The sequence below is a fragment of the Ascaphus truei genome, chromosome 8 (genome assembly GCF_040206685.1).
Source record: "Ascaphus truei isolate aAscTru1 chromosome 8, aAscTru1.hap1, whole genome shotgun sequence".
NCBI lineage: Eukaryota > Metazoa > Chordata > Amphibia > Anura > Ascaphidae > Ascaphus > Ascaphus truei.
In genome coordinates this window covers 33,551,938-33,575,954 of record NC_134490.1, presented here as the reverse complement: position 1 = coordinate 33,575,954, position 24,017 = coordinate 33,551,938, and the positions used below count along the sequence as shown (strand labels likewise).

Genomic DNA, 24,017 nt, shown 5'->3' with positions numbered 1-24,017 from the left:
TTATTTATATTATTTGTTATTTATATGCTATGTATTACTACTGTGAAGCGCTATGTACATTTATGGCGCTATATAAATAAATAAAGACATACAATACAATACAACAATATTTTGTAGCACTCATCTTTTATTTTAATCCCTTTTTTTTAATTTTAATTGTTTTTAGATTCCCTTCCCCACCTGGGATTTTTAGGTGGCTGTTGGCGACTGATAGAGAGCACAGACTCCCTGTAAAAAGACTCCGGAAAATCCAAATGCTTCTAATGTTTTATCTAGGAAATCCCACCTTATCCTATCAAACGCTTTCTCTGCGTCTAGGCTCAGCAGCATAGCTTTCAGTTTAGACTTGTGTATCTGGTCAATAACATTAATAATTTTTCTTGTGTTGTCTGATGCCTGCGCTCGCTCACAAATCCCACCTGATCGTAGGGAATTAATCTCGGGAGTATTGGATTCAACCTGTTGGTTTCAATTTTGCTATAGATTTTCAAATCCATGTTAAGCAGTGAGATTGGCTTTTTGCTACGACAACATAAAGGGTCCTTTCCCTCTTTAGGGATCACCACTGTATTGGCCTTCGTCATCTGTGGAGGAATTTGTTTTTTACTGAGTGTAACGGATCCGCACCTTAGTTTACTGTTTGCCTTGCCTTACAGACGTGTGCAGTCCTGGAACACTTCCCCTGATATTTACTGCAGCCCCATCCTGGGTTCACTCATTAAAGCAATGCTGTCTCACGCCCCTTCTGCTGTTGGTTCACTGACCTTTAAAGACAGCTTTCCCACAATGCTTTCCTGCCGAGCATAATCCTTCCTGGATGTCACACGTATTCTGCCACAAGCCCTAGACTTGTCCCCTGGTATACTAACATCTCAAGTTCTTTTCTCTAGTTCCTGAGGCCTGCTGCTAGTCTTCATGCAGGGGCCTGTGTTTCCTGAGTTCCTGAGGCCAGCTACTACTCTCTACGTAGAGGCCTGTGTTTCCTGCTTTCCTGAGGCCTGCTGCTAGTTTCACGCAGAGGCCTGTTCCTGACTCCTGTGCTGAAGCGGAGGACTCTCCAGTGTTGACTTCAGCTTCCTGTTTCCTGAGACCTGCTGTCCTTCCATAGCAGAGGCCTATCTTCTGGTTCCTGGGGCCTGCTGCTCTCTCTCTCCATTGCAGAGGCCATGTCCTGGTTCCTGTGCTGAAGCGGAGGACCTCCCGTGTTTACTTCAGCTCCCTGTTTCCTGAGGCCTGCTGCCCTTCCCTTAGCAGAGGCCGGTCTACGAGTCCTGAGGTCTGTAGCTCTCTCTCTCCTTGCACAGGCTCGCTCTGGACTCATGCGCTGAAACACTGGTTTACCAGTGCTGCCAGACGGTGTGCCCAATCCGGTCTGCCTATCCCTTCCTGAGACCAGTACCATGGGCCATGGTCGCCGCACGCGCAGAACCCGCTCCCGCCCTGCAGCTAGTACGCTGAAGCGGGACCTAGTTGACTTCCTGTTACCGAAACTCCGCTCCGATAAAATTACTCTGATGTCTCCAGTCCTGACCCTAGCTTGTCCACTGACGATTCTGCCTTCTCCAGTCCCGACCCTGCTATGTACGACTACGAACTGCACAATCCGGATCAGCCTGCACGGTCTAAGGTCGGTGCTTATACAACCCCACCTCAGCCACGCGGTCCGACCCAGGTTTGTGGCGAGCACAACCGTGACACTGAGAAAGAACGTCCATCTTGTTTTCAAGCTCTGTAGTTCTTTTAGCCAGAGAGGAAACTTCTGCTTAAAATTCCATTACAGCTCTGTGCAGAGCTGACTGGAAACCAGCATGCATTTCTTTAAACATATTCTGCAGGTCCTGTTTAGTAATTAGTGTCTCCCTCTGCAGTGCCTCACCCCCTCTCAACAGTAGCTCTCACCTCCACGTCCCTTTCTGGTGTGCCTTTCTCTACAAGGGCTCTCACTGTTGTGCCTCGCTCTGTCGTGTCTCCCTCTGTCCCTGCATCTCTCTCTCCCTCACGGTTAGGGCTCCTGTGCGTGCGCCTCAGCGCCATCATTGTTTTTCTTTTTGTCAGCCGGCGTTGGCAGTCCACGGCTGAATCGGGAGAGATCCGGGGTCTCCGGCTTCTTGTCCTTCTTAGGGGGCATCCCCATGTGTTCTGACGCCCGTTGCCGAAGCTCTCAGGCCGCTTTGAGGTGCCCATATCCTGGGTGGGATGCACGGAGCTCTCCTAGCAGACGTGCGCCCGCGCCGACGTCACGTGCGCGCCTCCCAACTGAATACATTTAATGAAACAATCATGCAAAATCATTTGCCAATAAAGAAGGTACTTTTCACAGCACATCCTCCATGTGGGTACATACCCAGGTTAGCGGTTCAGTGACCCCACCTTGTAGTTCTCCTACGGAGCTCTCTTTCACATTCTAGCACGAGATACTATTAACAGCTGTGGTAGCAAGAAGCTTACAGAGAGTTTGTGATGAAAAGAATGCCGAAACTGAGAGCTGATTAGACTAGATCACGTCTACTTTCTGTTAACTTATTTTTTAATTTTTTTTTAATAAATTAGTTATTGAAAGTTATTAAAAAAAAAGGACAAAACACAGTGTGAATACAATAAAATGAATCAGTAAATAATTAGTATTAATCTCGCGCGGCGTCAAATGATGCCGCGGGGTCGTGTGGCATCACGTCCCGTGACCCGCGGTGTCATTTGATGTCACGTTACCAGGGCAACCATGATCCCGCAGCATCACATGACGCCGCGTTGCCATGGTCACGCGTCTTCAAGCCGGCTGACTCCCGGTAAGTAGAGGTTTCAGAGGCCTCGCGCGATCCCCCAGCATTTAATTTAAATGAAAAGAAAATAAAGTGCGCAGCTAACTAATTAAGTGACGTGATAATAGGGGTTAAAAACATAACCTTGAACGGAGCGTCTGCAGCTGCGATGGAGGGGGGGCTCAGAAACCCCCTAGACTAACAGATAAAGACAAAAAAGACACAGCGCACAACGCTCATAGTGCATAAAACAATATAATAAAGGTACAATTAATTAGGGTAAGTAATGTGCGTACATCAATATAGATAAATATATGCAGTTAGGGATAATGTTACCCAACGCCTCAGGAAACCGGAAGGAGTATCCTCACAAGGGTTATGGCGCTGGTGTCTCGGATGCAAGATCCTATTGGTAAGTAGGTAAGTAGATCGCCTCTAATAAGTTCTTTTTCCCCAAGAGCACGAGTCCAAAGCTGCTGCTGCCACTTGCAGTTCTTTGCCAGAGCACAGCTCCACACCGGCCGGGTCCTCTCACTCCCCTCTGTGCAGAAGCACTTCCGGGTCGATGACGTCACCACGGGGGGGAGCGCTGGTAATGGCGCCGTTCACACTCGATCAGCTCAGATGGTGGGGTAGTAAATTAGAGGTTGAGCTCTTGTCCAATCATCCAACGCGTTTCGAAACCCGTGGGTTTCTTCATCAGGGATATATCCCTGATGAAGAAACCCACGGGTTTCGAAACGCGTTGGATGATTGGACAAGAGCTCAACCTCTAATTTACTACCCCACCATCTGAGCTGATCGAGTGTGAACGGCGCCATTACCAGCGCTCCCCCCGTGGTGACGTCATCGACCCGGAAGTGCTTCTGCACAGAGGGGAGTGAGAGGACCCGGCCGGTGTGGAGCTGTGCTCTGGCAAAGAACTGCAAGTGGCAGCAGCAGCTTTGGACTCGTGCTCTTGGGGAAAAAGAACTTATTAGAGGCGATCTACTTACCTACTTACCAATAGGATCTTGCATCCGAGACACCAGCGCCATAACCCTTGTGAGGATACTCCTTCCGGTTTCCTGAGGCGTTGGGTAACATTATCCCTAACTGCATATATTTATCTATATTGATGTACGCACATTACTTACCCTAATTAATTGTACCTTTATTATATTATTTAATTTAAATGCCTTGGGGAAGAGCGCGGGACCTCTGCAACCACCCGCGCCCCCACGCCCCAAAAAACCTCACACGTCCCCCAGTTTGCGTATCGCTGCTAAAATCAATACAAGCTCTAAAGTCTTATGTAGAAGTGCGACTGCAAACTCGCAAACAGCAGTGGTTATTAGCGCGGCTGAATATTAGCTTTCCAGCTTTTCACACAGCAGCCCGCAGAAGGGAAGGAGGGAAACCCACACCGTGGGGAGCGGACGACCCCCCGGGGAGGATACCACTAGCCCCGACAGAGCGAACAACAAGGACTGCAGACAAAGTGCCTGGACAGAGGATTCCTGTGTGAAAAGCTGGAAAGCTAATATTCAACCGCGCTAACAACCACTGCTGTTTGTGAGTTTGCAATCACACTTCTTCTACATAAGACTTTAGAGCTTAAATGGGTTATAGCTATTCTCTTCCATATATACATATTCCTTTGTTACAGCCCTTTGCGCACTTCTTTTTAACCATTTATTAAAACGTTATTACACCATTTTGTTCTCCCTATTCCTTCATTAAGGTGCAGTCCCCCACAATTGGTGTACTGCAGAAGGAGCCTACATATCATCTCCAAGGACTTTATTTCAGCTAAGTACTGTATCATCTTTACTTCTACATGAGACTTTAGAGCTTGTATTGGTTATAGCTATTCCCTTCCATAGAGTATATACATATTCCTTTGTTACAGTCCTTTGCGCCCGACCGTCCAGATTTCTTTCGACAGACTTTGAAAGGGGACCAGAAATTCCCCTGATTTGGACTGTGACAGCTGGACTCAGACATTGGATCTGGATCTATATTTATGGTTTTTATACTTTATCATTGTTGGTGTTTTTAGGTTCATCTATCACTGTGTTTTTATATATCTTTGCTTTTATTGGAGTTGTTTTACTGTTTAAAGGTATTTTAGCGCTTCCTCCTATTGCTTCTTCCATTACTCTGTGTGAGCCCACACAGTTAAGGCCCAGGACATAGTGCACTCAGCATCGCTGAGCTGGGCTGAGCCGCGCTGAACAGATGCACAAAGCCCCTGCATCTGTTATCAGCGCGGCTATAGTTTCTCCCTCCGCATGCTTGCTGATGCGTGCGGAGGCTGAGAAACTTCTCCGAGACAGGCAAGTTTGAAATTTTCCGCTCGGGGAAGTGGAGGAGCGGTCACGTGACCGCTCCCATCCAATGGGTCTGCAGCCGGTCCGGCATTGTAACTACCAGACAAGACAGAGGCAGCACAGAGGTGTGTGTGTGTGCATGTGTGTGTATGTCTGTGTGGTGTGTGCATGTGTGTGTGCATGTGTGTGCATGTGTGTATGTATGTGTATGTGTGTGTGTGTGTATGTATGTGTGTGTGTGTGTGTATGTGTGTGCATGTGTGTGCATGTGTGTGTATGTATGTGTGTGTGCGTGCATGTGTGTGTGTGCGTGCATGTGTGTGTGTGTGTGTGTGTATGTATGTGTCTGTGTGGTGTGTGATGTGTGTGTGTGCATGTGTGTGTCTGTGTATGTGTGTGTGTGTGTGTATGCCTGTGTGGTGTGTGATGTTTGTATGTGTGTGTGTATATCTGTGTGGTGTGTGATGTGTGTGTATGTGTGTGTGTATGTGTGCACGTGCGTGCGCGTGCGTGAATATATTTATTAAAGTTGCACAATGTTAATAAATAATTTATTCTCACAACATGTCTTTTTTTTTAATTTTTAAAATATTATATAATATACACACACAGGTTCCCCAGTGACACACAAACACACAGACCACTTCAAAGTGACACACAGACCACTTCAAAGTGACACACGCACACACACTGACAGCTACCAAGTGACACACACACAGTGATACCCGCCTCCCAAGTGCGCTTGCTGTCTCCTCTGCCAGGACAGCAAAAAGCTCCTGGTAGAGCGAGCGGCAGCAAGCAAGAGCGAGCAGCAGTACCTAAGTGCTTACTATGTCCCAGGCCTAACCCTTTAAGGCTCTAGTAATCCCAAAGTGGAGTTACACTCTCCCGTAACAAAACATTTTTTTGTCCCCAACATCCTATAAACTAGGGATCCCCAACATTGTGCCCCATGACACCCGCAATGCCCTTTATGGGTGCCCACGACTGACTGGCCAACAACAACAATCGCAAGACGCAGTGCCACAGACAGCTGCTACGTGCTTCTCTCTCGTGCCGGTCCATGCCCGAAATCGGTGCTAACGTCCGCATCCGCAAGCGGGACTGCAGGCCTCCCCCCAAGGTAAGTGTGTGTGTATTATAGAGTGTTATAAATATTCATTGACACCTATAAGAGATGTGTGCAGAGGTATGCAATGGAGACCGTTTTAAGGTGAAACTAAAATGAGGCTTTATGTGCCTGTTCCTTTAACACAGCAAAAACACTCAAAATAAACAAAATAAAGACCTACTCCGCTTTGGAGAATATCTACACCTTTACTCCATCCCTTTCTAACTGGGTGTGTAGCTAAGCTAGTTACCATCCCCAAACATATATACATATAGATATACAACAGTCCAAGAAGAAAGTCTTTTATCTGTTTGTTGTAGCTGTAGGGGAAGGCCTCTCTGCTCTCATGGGTCAGCACCCTTGTGTGCTATGGCAATGTCTATGTCCAGGTATAGAGGTCTGGTCCCCTTGTCAGCATACAGTCCTTCTGTAGCTCAAGACATCTGTTCCTCTGGTCAGCCATAGTTGTGGGCTAAGCAAATCTTCTTCCTGTTTCTCAGAACAGACTTTTTCTAACACAGTCTTAATAAGCCAGGTGGAGTCTGGTTGATTGCCTGTGCAATTAACCAGCACACTGCTGGATTTAGAGACAGTTTTTCTCAACAGTGATAAGTCCCTGTTACAACACCTATATAACTTCAATAGCCAGAAGTGCCTGCAACACATTGCATTAGGCAGCTAATTAAGTCGCTTCACTGGCAGTCACCTCTGGCAGTGAAAGGGTTAACAAAAGGCGAGAAAGCTCTATTCAATGTTAGGGAAAAGAGCAAAATGTGAAATGCTGCTTCATTATTGTTCAGTATTTAGTTCTGTGTAAGTTCTTTAACAGCCTCCTTACTTTTTGGCCAAGGCGAGAGACAGTACAGGACTCCAGCTACCACTGCAATAGCTTTGCCAAGAAAGGTTGTTAGTGTGAAACTGAGAATAACAGGGAACACCGCCATCCTGTGGGGAAGTAAGAGTAAGGAAAGCACATGAACTTCCACTCTGCAAACAAATGGTCTGCTCTCAGCTGCGATTTCTTTTGTGTATTATTTGGTGTCCATATATTTATGTGCAAAACAAAAAGAACGATTCCTGCGCTCCTACCAATTAGGCTAAAATAAAATAATAATCTCATGAAAAAGGGTTATTTTGTTAAACCCTTTGGTCAAAGCATATATAAGCCTGCATGCCACGGCAAGGCATAACCGTATGCAGGAACCTACACTAAATATATGTAATAGTTGTCCCCTGGACTAGTGAAAAAATGTGCGAAAGCCCTGAAGGGGTTAAATAAACATACGCTTATGTGAGTAGTGCAATTAAAATCTGGCTGAAGCCAGTATCATAGTAACCTTACTGAGAGGCAAACTGTGGGTGCACAAATTCCCTTGTGAATATAATAAAACTTACACATATTTCTCTCTGTCAGCTTTATATATTCACCTACTCTTCAATAGAGGGTGATGTCCAGACTGACACTGGGGTGTATTGTACCTGCACTAATTGGAAAATTGGTAGGGGCTCAGTAACTGCTTTGTAAAGCAGATGAGCCAATAAACCTACCCCTATGACGTTTGGCTTACGTTAATCAGTTGGTGTTCGCCACTCTCTCCTGAACTCTCAAGTGTGCCCTTGGGCACAAAAAGGTTGGAGACTCCTGATGTAAACCCATGATGGATACGTTTTAATATAACATGGTATACTGTACAGTACATCCCAGTGCCTAATGCATTATGACATAATACATTTCTCTCAATGGGCATACTGGTAGTACCAGTACTGTGAACATCCTGGCAAGGACTCTACATTTCAAATAGCATTTGCACAGACTTGTTGGTAACTGTTAGTACTGTTATACTTACACCATACACATGCTGGACATATGGCAGTTACCTCTCTGTTTAGAATACACAGGTTCTTACTTCTAGCCGCTCGTATAAGTCACTTGCACAGACTTCTTGGTACCAGTAGCATCATTATAATTACACCATATAATGGGTATGTGGTAGTTACCATCATTGTTTAGAACACATAGAAAATGGAGAAAAAACAGCGCACAACTCTCATATTGAAATAAAGTTTGTAATAAACACAATTGTGGGTGGAAGGTAAGTATTATGCGTTCATTAAAGCAGTTATTTAGCGCATTTCATGTCATATACACATGGGTTTACCACATGGGGAATCGACGACCATCGGTGCTGGATTCTTTGCGGGGTAAAGTGGGTATAGCTGGTCCTTTGCTGGGTAGTCCGCACCTTCCAGGAAACGCGATTCTCTTGGTGTAGAGAATGCACAAGCGTCTCCTCCGTGCTGCCGTCAGTCTTCGGACCCCGTCGATGGAGAAAAACGCCGTTCCCAGTTTGACCTCAGTATTGTGGCAGTATCAGTTAGCAGCGGCTAGTGATGTCACCACACAGCGTCATGTATAGTGACCATACGATGTCTGTCACAAAGCCCGCCGTCGCAACTGCAAACTCCGATATGAGGGGGAAACGGCTAAAATCCCAAAAAGTAATGCTCCAAGCCTAGCCTGACGCATCAAGGGTAGCGGCGGCTTGTGAGTCAAATCAGGCTCCCTGTCGTGCATCGTACCGTCACTTTGTGTGACGCTGTGCACCGACGTCACAAGCCACTGCTACAATCGCCGAGTCAGGCTGGCTTGGAGCATTACTTTTTGGGATTTTTGTCTTTATTACTAATTACTGTACTAAATTAATAAACACACAGATACAGTACCAAGTAAGCTCTATGAAACCCCAAAAATTACCACATAATACATATATGTATATAAGTGTCAATTGGAGTGCTACTGGGCATGGCTAAATGTATACAACAAAAAACAAAGAAGCACAAAGCTACATCCAATATGACAAAAATATACAGTGAAATAGCTATATATCTCTTGAAAGAAGGGTAATTTAGTTAAACCCTTGGCCAAAGCATTTTAAGTCTGCTAGCCACATCAAGGCTTGACCATTAGCAGGTCCTAACACTAACTGATTAAAATTCTTATTTACCTCTATAATTAGAGGAAGAATAATCGCATTGGTGCGCGCTCTTAGCAGTATGTGTGCGTGACGGCTTTGCTCGCCCTCCCCCTTCCCCCCCCCCCCCCCCCAGAGTCCACTCTCAGCCTGCTCTCCCCTGAGTCAGAGGACGGCAGGGTAGGAGTGCGCTCTTAGCAGTGTGTGCACGCACTTACTCTGTGCGGTCATGCCTGCTCTGACTCATCTGCTGCCTGCTGCCCGCCGCCGCAACCGCAATTGCAACCGCAGCATACCAGCATCTCCCCCTGCCTGTCTCCGAATTACTCCAAATCAGGTAGGCATATGGGGGGGGGGGAGATCTGAAGGGAGGAGATGATGATCATGAGGGGGGCTGGGGGAGGTATGATGAGATATGATGATGATGGTTGGGGGAGATATGATAATGATGATGAGGGGGACTGAGGGAGATATGATGATGATGAGGGAGGCTGGGGGAGATATGATGATGAGGGGACTGACCCCGGAATACAAACGTGTTGCTGAAAAGAGGTGTAATACCTCTCATTAAGGCCGCGCTCATGATCCCGGCGGGGGTACGCGCTACCGTGCGGGCCACCGTACGCACTCCTGCAGCTGGCTCGTTAGTCCTTTAAAAAAAGCCTAAGGCCTCAATTATACCAGAAACTGCAGAGCGATCCAGTGATGTCATCGTAGCGACGTAGCAATGCTACATGTGCACATGCAGAAGCGTTTTGTAGCACTACTGCAGAGGAGAAATGACCAGTTCATCACGTCCTGGTTTGTTTAAGATGCACTGTGATTGGCCTTGCCAATCATGTGATGCGGCCGTCTCTTGTGAAAAACAAAATCTCAAATCGCTTCATGAGACAGAAGCTTTGCAACACGTTGCGGCGCTACCGTCGCGAGTGGTATGTGCGCTTACATTGCATTTGATTGTTTTGTTTTGAAGCTGTGCGGCGTCGCTCTGTTGCGTGCGATTTCTGGTATAATCACTGCCTAAAGCTCTCAGTGCTGGGTTCTCTCTGATCCAGGAAGGTACAGGACCTTGGACCACAATGGAGGGAAGCCACTTTTGAGAGAGGAGGAAGCCGGGGCCCGAAGGTAACTGACCTCCACACTGTTGCTGTAATTGTTGTTGGTAAGGAGCCTAGCCCTCAAACCCATAGATATGGTGTGGTGAAGTCAGCACTCCCTATAGGAGTAAGGCCCGGGCCATAGAGGGGTGGGGAGAGCGGAGGCGCGCTAACGCTGAGGCTCGCCTGCTTCAGTCAGCGCGATTGCACGGACTTGCAGGCGAGCCCGCGTGCGCGAAGGGAGCCGGGGGGAGGTGGTTGGAGGCGGGGCAGTGACGTCGCTGGGCCAATCGCCCGCGACGCACTGACGTCAATGTCACGGCGCCAACGTCACGGCGCTGTGACGTTGACGCTGCTGTGCTGTGATTGGAGGTTTTCTAGCCGACAGCGCGTTGAAAAACAGCTTGGCGCTCGGCTGAAACCTCCATCTCGTCAGCACGCCTGCGGACGCTCGCATGAGCCCCCTCTCAAGGCATCTTCATTGAGGATGCAGGGGCTCAGCGCGGAGCGTCCGCACGCCTCAGCACGGCCTGTCCGTCTATGGACTCGGCCTTAGGCCTATTTTTGTTTTCCTTTACCCCTGCTTTTGATGATCCCAAGCTGTTGTTTATAAAAGTTAGGGCTAATACAAACCTATTTGATTTTCTCTTACAAATGTCCTACATGTGGTGTCAGAAGTCAGGATGAGAGGTGGCCCTTGGATTTAAAAGGGCCCCAGAGGCCGCCAGGCAAAAATTTTTATTGAGCTTTTGTTTGCAATAGTTTTTGCAACGCTTGAGCAACACCAGTGAAAACAGAAGGACCATGTGCAGTGGTGACCAGAAATAAAGGGCTACAGATCCAGGCAGAAAAAGTACACTGCGCTGGATTAAGCCACAAATGCCCCCGTCTGATTGGGGGGAATGCTAAACACCCACAGAAGGTACTGAATTAGTGAAGAAAGTCTAAAGAGACGCCTGCGAGAGCTATGTATTCTGCAAGTGAAGCCTGCCCCACCTGTATGACTACCAGCTATGGTTCTAGCATATACAGAGAATCTTGAAGCAATGGCGCCTCCCGAGGTTAGTGTGAAGAATACCTAAATAATTTTGGCAGGTGAGAGAGTGTGTGGGAGAGTGTGAGAGTGTGTGTGTGTGTGTTTAAATGGGAGTGTGTGTGCGCAAGGGGAGAGTGTGAGGGGAGAGAGCGTAAGGCTGCACTTATAGTGCCCAGCGACGGTGATGTCACACTGCGGTCGCTGAAAAATCAAATTGACTTCCAGTGATCGCGACCAAACCATTGCATCGTCTCTATTATAAGCGCACGCGACGGCAGCAATACATTTGTTTTGCCGCGACGTCGTGTCACCGTCGATGGCACAATAAGCGCAGCCTAAGGGGAAGAAAGACAAGAGAGGGCGTGGGGAGAGACGAGTGGGGGGGGGGAGAGAAACAAGTGGAAGGGAGAGAGACGAGTGGGGGGGAAGAGACGAGTGGGGTGGGAGAGAGACGAGTGGGGGGAGAGAGAGACGAGAAGGGGGGAGAGAGAGACGAGTAGGGAGGAGAGAGACCGGGGTGGGGGGAGAGAAATGAGTGGGGGGGGAGAGACGAGTGGGGGGAAAGAGACGAGTGTGGGGGAGAGAGACGAGTGGGGGGGGGAGACGAGTGGGGGGGAGTGACGAGTGGGAGGGGGAGACGAGTGGGGGGGGGGAGAGATGGCGGAGAGAGACGGAGGGGGAGAGAGACATAGGCAACGGTTGGTGTTCCCCAGAATTTCAAAATCGAATTCTGGGGTTCCCTAACCAAAAAAAGGTTGAAAACCACTGACCTACACTATTGAATTGGATATTTTCTCTCTCTAAGTATGAAATCCTGGAGAAAGAATCCTGCTTGCTGCCTGTGAAGAACTTGTAATAAGAGAACGCCACACCGTGTTATGGTTTAAAATATATTTGTTCCTTTTTTCACATAAGTATCTCACTTTCAACTACTCACCATTGCACACATTTATAGTGCTCCCCAATTCTCTTTTGAGCTGCGTATCTCGAGAGGGCAGTGGAGTGTGAATATCCACTGCCTCTAGAGAGTGGAGGGGTGGGCTTCCATTGTGTGTATCCCGAGCTACACACAAACAGTTGAGACATGTAACAGCGTGCCTTCCCTCTCTGAATAGCTTTGCAGCTTGCAGGGAAACCTGTGTGCAGAGCTTGAGCACAGCACTGAGCAGGTTAATGTAGAGCCTGCTGTCCTAATTAGCCTACTCAGCTAGCTTGTACAGCCTTTAAAAAGCCTACAGAGGACTTCCGGTACGGGCTGGAGGGTGAAGTCGCCTCCCCCTGAGCTCCTGCAGCCCCACCGACACAGATCAGCAGCAGTAGATAAACTCACTGCATGCTCCCGTGAATAGCAAAAGGCAGACAGACTTTCCTTGCTCCTGTGAAGGGGAGAGACATGACACACGCAGTCTCTGCAGAGACATCAGGCTGAATAGTAACCCCCACGGCTTCAATCCATCTCAACAGTGGAAAAATAAAAAACAGGAAAAGCTCCACAGCAGGACAGTAATTTGAAAAGTAAGGAGAAGAATTTATATGGAGACATTTCTCTCCAGGTAAACACAGATGCCCCCCAAGTATCAGTGAAAGCAGGCGAGAGATGTGAGAAAGTAAGAGCCTACCAAGATGGCACCAAACCTTATGGAGGAGGAGCACGCAGACCCAGAGGAATCAGATGTGGTCCAAGAGGCAGAAATTTCCAGGGATTATGGTGAGTTTGCCAGGGCAGTGGCAAGAGAATTGATGCCTGCCTTAAATGAACTTTTTGAAAAACTGCAAAAATCTATAGATGATCTTAAAGGGGAACTAACCAAGAAGCACAACTCTGCAGCACACCAGGCTGGGGGAAGTAGTTGAATCTAGAGTAGGGGGTCCTAGAGGATGTATCCCCAGAAACTCAACAGGACATTCAAACTCTGAAAAAAAAGGAATACAACTTTAGAAGACAAGTGGGAGGACCTGGAAAATGGGTTGTGCAGAAATAACATAATATTAATAGGAATCCCTGAAGAGGTGAAACCCTCTCAACTGCAAGATTTCTGCACAAACTGGCTGCCTGAATCTTTGGGGATACCACATGATCCCACTAACATCAACGTGGAAAGGGCTCATAGACTTGGTCCGGTTAGGCAGAATCAGGAAGGTAGACCAAGAGCAGTAATCGCTACATTTCTGGACTTCAATGGAAAATCAAGCAGATTAAGAGCCTGTAAGGATTCAGTGGCCTTACTTATGAAGGGGAAAGGATCTTAATCGTTCAGTACTATTCAACTGCAGTATCAAATAAAATACAGGAGTTTAGTAAAGTTTGCATTATGCTATATGAGCAAAATAAAACGTTTTCCCTGGGATATTCCGACACCTTAAGAATCTTCATAGATGGAAGGACCACATTTTTTGCAGAAGCAGCAGAGCGCTTTATCCACACGCATGCTGCAGAACTTGAGGACAGAACCTCAAAGGAGATGGAGATACAGCATGGAGGAAAATAGCGCAGCCAAGAAAAGGTTTCCCTGCACCACTGAGATATGGACCAGGCTGCAAGGAAATAAGTATTAAACTCATAATGGGGACTAATGTGACCTGGATACAGAGAGATGGTACTGTGCATGCATAAAATGTGGGGAGGAAAAAGTGGATATAAAAGTGAATCCTTTATAAGGATTGTTGCAATTGGCGATATTAAGGTGATAAAGTTGAAAGCAATGGATGGGTTATATCTCCAAGAGAACATTATGTCAATTTAATTTAAATGCCTTCGGGAAGAGCGCGGGGCCTCTGTAACCGTCGCGCCCCCAGTAGAGAATCTCGTGCCCCACCTGAGGGTTGCGCCCCCCAGTTTGCGCAACCCTGTGCTAGTTAGTATCAGTTTAACAAGCAACCAACGACGAGACTGGTCTCATGGAATGTGAAGGGGATTTATTCCCCAATAAAAATGAACAACATATTAAAGCAGCTTAAAAGCGGATATAGCCCTTATACAGGAAGCACATCTAAACAAGGAGAGTAAGAAACTCTAAACTAACTGGGTAGGTGAATGCATATTCTCTCCAGCAGTGGGACAGAAAGGGGGAGGGGGTAGCGATTCTGATAAGCAAAACACTACCATGTGAACATATATCAACTTGGAGTGACACAGAGGGAAGAGTGGTACAGTGTAATATCAAGATCAACAATATGGATATGAAAATCCACCGCCCCTCGGCACTTAGCTGTTGCAGACGCCTTCTTGCTGCCGCCCCCCTCCTCTTGAACCGCAGCGTCAAATGACGCTGCACGGCATCGCGTTGCAATGGTAAAGCGACATCATGACGTTATTTGACGCTGTGACGTCGCGTTGCCATGGCAACGAGACACCGTGTAACGTCACGTTGGTGACGTCCGCGGTGTCATTTGACGCTGCGGTTCTGAAGGAGAAGGAAGGCGGCAGGTAAGGAGGAGCCTGTAACAGCTAAGTGACTTCCCATCAGGTCCGATAGGCCCGAGAGCGCGGCAAAAGTATATATAATTTTGCCACCCTAGGCCCGAACCTAACAGGCCTAATAGGAAATCTGCCACTGGATATGTGTATATAATAGTTATGCCCCGAATGAACAGAGCCAGCCTTTCCTCCAGGGTGTAACTGATACATTATTGAAAGAAAGAGGAGGGGATCTAATTGTGGGGGTGATTTTAACGCTGTCAGTGATCCATTTTTAGATAGATCGTATCATATTCAGAGAACAGGAAAATCCAGATCTGCACAGAGAAGCACAGGGCTGTTATAACAAACATTAGGATTGTTAGACTGCTGGGGGCTAGGGAAGTATAATACTTTCACATTATTTTCTATGTATAATTATAACCAGACTTTTGTTTTTCCATAACTATAAAGAAGTCACGCTTTGTGTTACAGTGCATTATGGGTAGCAGTGAAATGGTGTGTATATGAAGGGTGTTTTTTCTTCTTTGAACTTTCCTTCGCTTTATTAAAACGCTGAAACTGTTATTTCTTTGTTAGGTAGAACTCTCGCTCTCTTATCTGTTAATCCCCCTTGAGGCATCATGCGACGGAGGGATACAGCTGCGGTTTTTGGGGGGGAGAGGATGGGTGGGAGATGAGTGTGCTATGCACCATATCTTTGCTTTTTCTGCTTAGCTTGCTAAAATATATAGCAAAATGTATAACCAGAAACCATGTGGAATGTAGATAAAGTAGCAGAATGCCCAATGAAGCCATATGGACTGATATTGTGAAATATGCATGCCGCCCCCTTTTTCAGGTGTAAAATAGAACTTTTAGAGCTTATTTGTGCCTTTGTGTTAAATCAGACAGCAATGTTTTGGTTTGTATTAAATGCACCCTTGCCACAGCTGTTGAAATAAAAGTATCTGGACAAATTGCTTTATCTAAAGAGAATAAGTGTGGAACTCAGTTTTTCCACGACAAGGCTGTTCAACTCCACTGAGATGAAATATACCTTTTTCTCGCACCCACTCCTTCTCTAGAATAGACTATATTTTAACAAGAGACCATATAATGGACAAGGTGTCAGCAGTGGCGATTGAAGATATAATCATATCAGACCATGCACCAGAATGGTTAGAGATAAATGTAGGACTTAGGGAACACAAAAATAGAAATCTGGAGATTTCCATTTTATGTTAATAATAATAATAAAGAGTTTAAAGCTTTCCTCCTCAATAGCTGGTACTACTTTCAGGAAATAAATGCTATACACCAAAATGAGGGGAAAGTGTATTGGGTAATCGCTAAAGTGTTAATGAGAGGCAAGATTCTAGCATGCATTCATTAAATCTAGCAAGGAACTGAACAGGGTGTTCTGTCACTTAAAAAAAACAATCCCACCCCAGAAATCAGGGACAAATACATGAAAGCAAAGAATGTATGGGAAAAAAATATGGCTACACAGAAAGGAACAGAAAAAGCTCCAATTTAGAGACCTTAACCTTAATAAGTATGGTAATAACCTTTATAACAAGGCAGGCAAATTATTAGGAAATCTAGTTATTAGGAAATCTAGTGAGCAGGATGATATAGCTCGAGACATGTTTTTACAGGGATTAAAGTTCCTAACAGCAATGAATGAAGAGCAACAAGAACATAACGCTCCGATTACCAGGGAAGAAATAGAGGCGGTCATAAAGAAACTTAAAAATGGGAAGGCACCAGGGCCTGATGGCTTTACAGCCGAATTCTATAAGATCTTGGTGTTGGAGGTAGGACTCCCCCCTGCAAAACGCCTTCAAAGAGATAGTAGACCAAGGGAAATATTTGGAAACCGGGAAAACAGCTTTCATCAGAATTTTACATAAAGAAGGTAAAGACCCTCTTTTCCTGGCTCATATCAACCCATATCCTTATTAAATCAGGATCTAAAAATTCTGCAGAATGGGTGGCTGCAGTACTACCAGGTTTGATCCATAAAGACCAGACAGGGTTTGTAAAGGGTAGATCTTCAGTGAAGAATATAAGAAAAGTATTAGCACTCCTTTATTAGACCAAATCAAATCCACAAGATAATAGGAACGATTATTTCGGTAGACGCAGAGAAAGCCTTTGACAATGTTGGATGGAAATTTTTATTTGATATACCTCAAAGAAGGGGAATATCAATTATATTTCTTAACATGATTAGAACTATGTATGAGAGTCCAAAGGCACGGTTCATAGCAGCGGGAATACTCTCCCAGGAATTCAATTTATACAGAGGAACAAGGCAAGGGTGTCCTTTGTCGCCATTTCTTTTCAACATAGTAATGGAACCATTGGCTAAGTACCTTTGGGGCATGGCAGACTATAAAGGCATTGAAATAGAAAATAAGGAAGTGAAGTTGCCTATTTTTGCGGGTGAATATCTGATGTTTGTCTCTAATCCGGAGACAGTGGTTAAAAAATATATGAGACCTCCCCGTTAAAATGACAAGTCTATCAAATACTTGGGGGTCAATATAGACCCTGACCTAGAAAAATTGTACGCATGCAATTTTAAATCAATCTTAACCAAAGTGATTAAAAAGCTGGAAAGCTGGCAAGGCCTTCCATTGAACTTAGCGGGGAGATGCGAACTTGTTAAAATGATCAGCTTCGCTAGGATTATATACCCATTGCAGATGCTGCCTATCCTCACTCAATCACAACACACACTCAATCACAACCAACACAGGCACAACACACACACACAGACACAACACAAAATCATAAGTCACAGATTTTCACCTGGGGAGTGGGGGAGAGGAAGTACTACTGTAAGCCTGCTCCTGTCCTGCTGAAAACTGGGACGGGTAACACAGGAGGAGGAGGGGGTGTGCAGGGAAGGAAAGCCCCGCCCCCTCTGACACAGAGCAGAGAAGCAGTCTCAGCACGGAGCTTCTGGCCGCCCGTGCACAGCTCTGCCCGTCCCCAGGTTTCCCCGCACGCAGCCCGAGCCTCCCCTAAATAATCTTGTGCCCCCCCCAAGGGGGCGCGGTCCCCAGTTTGCGCACCATTGCGTTACAGGAACAAATCCTCCCTAATTCTGCTGGTCAGAAAGTGCATCGCACAGCAGATGCTAAAGCCAATTATAGACTATGGGGACATTGTATATGGCACAGCACCCCAAACCCACCGTAGCAAACTTGATACCTTCTACAATTCAATATGCAACTTTGTCCTCCAATGCTACTACAACACACATCACTGCGAATTGCTCAAATAACTAGATTGGTCATCACTTGAGTCTAGGCGCAAAGTTCATCTTTCTTGTTTTGCCTTCAAATACTTTCTGGGCAAGCTACCCGCTTATCTGAACAAGCTCCTCACCCCTACCACATGCAGCACTTATCATCTGAAATCTGACTCCAAAAGACTGTTCGTGGTCCCAAGATTCAACAAAGTATCCGGCCGCTCCTCATTCTCTTACAGTGCACCCCACAACTTGAACAATGTATGCTGACGATACACAAATTTACCTTTTAACCCCTGACCTTACACCTGCTATACAGACCAAAGTTTCTGAATGTCTCTCTGGAATATCATCCTGGATGGCCATCCGCCGACTGAAACTTAACATGGCAAAAACAGAGATCCTTATACTTCCTCCCAAACCTGGCCCTACTACCTCCTTCCACATTACTGTTGCAAATACGATCATTCACCCAGTAGCCAAAGCACGCTGCCTAGGGGGTCACAGTCGACTCCTCTCTCACATTCGTCCCTCACATTCAAAACGTTTCTAAAACTTGTCGCTTTTTCCTCCGCAACATCACAAAGATACGCCCTTTCCTCTGTTGCTCGACTGCTAAAACTCTGACTCAGGCCCTCATTCTCTCCCGTCTCGATTACTGCAACCTCCTGCTGTCCGGCCTCCCTGCCTCTCACCTGTCTCCCCTACAATCTATCCTAAACGCTGCTGCCAGAATCACACTCTACTCTTTCCTAAATCTGTCTCTGCGTCTCCCCTCCTGAAATCCCTCTCCTGGCTTCCGATCAAATCCCGCATCTCACACTCAATTCTCCTCCTCACTTTTTAAGCTTTACACTCTTCTGCCCCTCCTTACATCTCAGCCCTAATTTCTCGCTATGCACCATCTCGACTCTTGCGTTCTTCTCAAGGATGTCTTCTTTCTACCCCCTTTGTATCTAAAGCCCTCTCCTGCCTTAAACCTTTCTCACTGACTGCCCTGCACCTCTGGAATTCCCTTCTCCTCAATACCCGACTAGCACCCTGTATCCACCTTTAAGACCCACCTTAAGACACATTTGATTAAAGAAGCATATGAATAGCACTGTGGATAATCCTGGACACATGATGCATAAAGCTTGGCCCCCTGCAGACGCAGTTATCAGAACTCCCTCCTACTGTCTCTGTACGTTCTCCCTACCTACCAATTAGACTGTAAGCTCTTCGGAGCAGGGACTCCTCTTCCTTAATGTTACTTTTATGTCTGAAGCACGTATTCCCTGTTATTTATATGATTACAACATGTATTACTACTGTGAAGCGCTATGTATATTTATGGCGCTATATAAATAAAGACATTCAATACAATACAATACAATCCACCGGAGACGCTCACATCCGCCACCAGTCTAAGGCTAAGGCCCCGCTCCCAGAGTCAGCGCGCCCGCACTGCATACAGGCGGTGCGCTGACAGACACAGACCGCGATATGCGGTCTGTAGGGGGCGGGAGGTGGGCGGGAGGGGGAGGCTTGACAGGGAGGGGGGCGTGGCTTGAGCGGAGGGACCCGCTACTCTCCCCCCCCTCCCTCCACGGCTCGGGCTGGAGTTAAGGTAAGTAATGAGCAACACACACACACGCAGGCACTCATACACACACACACGCGCACACACACAGGCACACACAGACACACACGCAGGCATTCATACACACACGTGCACACACACAGGCACACACAGACAGACAGAGGCAGGCACTCACGCACTCAGGCACACACAGAGGCAGGCACACACGCACTCAGACACACAGACAGGCACTCACGAACTCAGGCACACTCATACACTCCTCCCCGCTCCCCGAAGCCTCCACCTCCCCATTGGCTCACAGCCACACCACGTGACGCGTCAACGCTAGGAAACACCATTCTCTTGTGTCTCCTAGCGGCTGACGCGCCACAGCGTGTAGTGCGTTGTGCCGCCAGGGGGGACCGGGACACAGCCGTCTGTGTTGCATCGCCATGGCAACGCGGCGTCAATAGACGCCGCGGCACCATGTGACCTGACGTCACGGCACCATGTGACCTGACGTCACGCCCACGCAGCGTCATCTGACACGAAAGAAGGTAGGCAGGGGGGCGCGAGAGCCGGGGCAGAGTGACAGGGGGGCGCAGCACAAAAAGTTTGCGCTCCCCTGTATTAACCCCCCTTGTAGAGTCAGAGAGAGAGATGTACTGGCTGTCGGCCTTGAGAAAGATGAGGTAGCTTAGCACGAGTTTCTATTTTGCTTAATCTGCTCAAATATATTGCAAAATGTATAACCAAGTAACTGCAAGAAAAACAAGATAAAGAAAAGTAGGATGCTCGCTGAACTCATATGGGCAGACACTGTAAAATGATGCATGCCCGCCCATTCTTCTGGTATAAGATAGCTTGCTTAGAGCCTATAGTGCAGTTAATTTATGTTAGATCAGACAGCAATGTTTTGATTTGCATTAAATGCGCTCTTGCAAGCAGCTGCTGCAATAACGTTTTTCAACAGATTGTTTTTGCCTAAAAAGAATACGTGTGGGACTGAGTTTTTTTCCCCACGACAATGGACATATGTCTTTTTTCAACATCCTCTACTATGTAAGTATGTAACTATACAATTTGAAAGTTGAGTATTTTTGAGTTAAGCTTGAGTATCTGATGTGTACTTTTTTACAAGTATAATTTACATGAAAAATTGTAAAGATGTGTTGAAATCTGTCATGTTTATCAGCAATGTTGGAGAATTAATAAAAAGAACAATAAGAAAAAAAAAGCTCTCAGTGCATGGTTCTTTCTGACCCAGGAAGGTACTGGACCCTGGAACAATGTGGAGAGAAGCCTGTACGTGGACATCACCCCCCAGCCAGAGAGGAGGAAGTCATGACCCGAAGGTAACTGACCACCACACTGTTGCTGTAATTGTTGTTGTAGCCCCCCAACCCATAGATATGGTGTGGTGAAGTCAGCACCCCCTATAGGAGTTAGGCCTATTTTTGTTTCCCTTTACTCATGTTTTTTGCTGATCACAAGCATGGTCTCGGCGTAATAGCAGGTATCGTGGGGGTTGCGGGACTAGGGAGGATTAGAGCGGGCCAGGCGGCTCAGCTACATTGGGCATCTTGGCTACTCTGTCTTCTTCTGTGTTCCTTACCCCTCCCCCCAGCCTGTGTATATATGTCCGCGGTGCTTCATGAGACCTGGTGATTTATATGTTAAAGCAGTTGGTTCTGTCCAGTCGTTCATATTTTTGGATTCAAAGGATGTTATGATTCTTTTTTGTGCCAGCAATACTTGAGCACTAGTGCTTGGGGTGTATAGCCCTCTTTTTCCAACCCATACAGTAGATATGGTGTGGGGAAGTCCGCACTCCCTATAGGCGTTAGGCCTAATTTTGTTTCCCTGTAGTCCTGCTTTTTGCTGATCACAAGCTGCTGTTTATGAAAGGTAGGGCTAATAAAAGTTAATTTGCTTTTCTCTTCCAAACATCTCCTGTTCTAAAAACCTCTGCACACATCTCCTACAAACAGCCATTGACCCAACTGACAAAAAGTTACCTGCCAACTCGAGGACATACTTTAAGATGAATGAACCATTTAGAGGTAGGTAGACTCCCATGTGCGAAGAGGCCTTGAAAGCCATCAAGGCCTGCCTCATCAATGTGCCGGTAGTAGCATTTGCTGACCCACAAAAGCCCAACGTATTATATGTGGACGCCAGCCTAGAAGGGTTAGGGGCTGTATTATATCAGGAACAGTCCAGGGGCGCATAAACTTGTGTTCCTGGCTTTGAAATGGGCAGTAGTTGACAAGTTATACGACTACCTGTATAGAACAACATTTGTGGTGCACATGGACAATAACTCACTCACATTCATCCCCCTCCTCTGCTAAACTCAATGCCACTGGTTATAGTGAGTGCTGTTTCAAGTCACCAAGAAATCTCAACACATGGTAACTAAACATTTGGTACTCCCTTACAAATACAGGCAGGTGGTACTCGGCTCCCTCCATTACAACCATGGTCATCTGGGTGCCGACAAGACGTTGGGACTAGTAAAAGACCTGTTCTACTGGCCTCGAATGGCCACAGACATTGAAGACTACTGCAAAAATGCTGTCTGTGTGTACCAAGGAAGACTCTGCCTAAGAGGGTCACCCCATTCGAAAATATAACCAGTAATAGACCCTTGGATTTGGGTTGCACAGCATACACTTTCTGTCATTGAAACCTTATAGAAAGAACACTAGCAACATCCAAGTGGTCACCGACCACTTCACCTGGTATGCACACGCGTTCCCAATCTTCCATGAGAGGTTTCCTCAATGCAACCAGCAGGATCAAGAGACATAGAGAGAGATACCATCACGGAGTTGGATCCAGAAGCAGAGGAATTCACTCCCTTTGAATCCGTAGAGCAGAATGATGAACCTGAAGATGAGCTAGGTCTACACCATTGTTGAGCACCACCTTAGGGTAGGGCCAGCTGAGCAAGAGCTCCCTGTATCCCGTATGCCACCTAAACAGCTGGGGGGAGTAACAGTTGTGACACAGGTGCACTCACCATGCCCCAGAAGGGAGATCAGCCCACCCATAAGACTGACCTATAATTCCCCTGGATTGTCGACAGAAATCCCCATGTTTAGTGTAGCTAAATGGGGGTCCCCATGACACTAGATCTAGGGGTGCCTGGGAGGTGTGGGACAATGTGGCTCACAAGTGCTGCTGTATGTGAATCAGTGGTTCACTATGTACACACAATTTTTCAATATACTGTAAGTGTATGTCCTGTGTTTTAGTTCAATGTAAACATACATACAAGTGATGAATATGAAAGTCCAGTCATTGAAAAAATAGGAGGATTCCAAACTTTTCTTAATTCTGCTGTCGGAGTTAAAAGTGGGGGTTTCCAAGTCCCCTCAGAGTGAAGATGCAAAGAGAAGAGTCCTCAGGCGCATGGATCATAGGAAAAATGGAAAAGCACGTAGAAAAAGACAATAATGTGATATTGTTTTCAATTATGTTTTCTTCTCGTAGCCAAAAAAATGGACACACATATACATATATATCACATTTTAAGTTAAGGTGGGTGAAAAAGGCCAATAAAGAATATCACTTGTGAGCACATTCAAATGTCTTAGACAGGTCTGCAACCCCGCCTTTCAACCATTATCACCTAGCATACAGTGCTCCCACTGCAGCAAGGGATTCTGGGAAATGACATGCACATTGAGCATACAATGTGTCACCTTTTGCCTGGAATATCCATTCACATGAAGGCCATTTAAGCAGATGCATCACCGTTCACACAGCTTTTAAGCACAGCATGGGACTAGCAAAGCAAGTAATGTGTGTGTGTGTGTGTGTGTATAGAGCTAGAGTGTGTGTGTGTGTGTGTGTGTGTGTGTGTGTGTGTGTGTGTGTGTGTGTGTGGCTGCAGTGTGTGTATATAGAGCTGACAGAGAGTCTGGGGGCTGAATTCACTATGGAGGAATTAGTCACGGTGATAAAGGAATTAAAGCCGCCAAAGGCCCCTGGCCCAGACAGCTACTCGGGGCTATACTATAAAAAATTAAGCAAAGTATTAGCCCCTAGGCTGCTCCGCATGTATAACGCGATCTTAGCGGGAGCCCCGATCCCCGGTGAGATGCGTCTATATCATTAATCCACAAATCAGGCAAAGATCCGCTGGATTGTAAAAGTTATAGGCCAATTTCCCTGATCAACACCGATGTTCAAATTTACGCCAAATTATTGGCCAACAGACTGAGTCAGATCCTGCCCAGACTGATACATCCAGATCAAGTCGGCTTTATTAAAGGTAGGCAAGCAGCGGATAACACCCGACGAATCTTTGATCTGATAGAATTGGCTAATAGAGGAAAATCACAAAATATAAGTCTGGATGCAGAAAAAGCGTGTGTGTGTATAGAGCTGCAGTGTGTGTGTGTGTGTGTGTGTACACAGAGGGGGTGGCAGTGTGTGGATCTAGATAGCTGCAGTGTAAGTGTATATAGAGGTGGTTTAATGTATTTACCAATTTATT

At 46.4% G+C, this 24,017-nt stretch overlaps 1 long non-coding RNA gene across 1 annotated transcript; it reads left to right on the top strand.

Annotated features, from left to right (window-relative positions):
• The first annotated feature begins 19,475 nt into the window (after positions 1–19,475).
• On the top strand, positions 19,476–22,855 carry LOC142501401 (uncharacterized). Its single transcript, XR_012803490.1, has 3 exons — positions 19,476–20,865; positions 21,502–21,573; positions 21,960–22,855. It is a non-coding gene; the product is annotated as an uncharacterized LOC142501401 (long non-coding RNA).
• Positions 22,856–24,017: the final 1,162 nt, after the last annotated feature.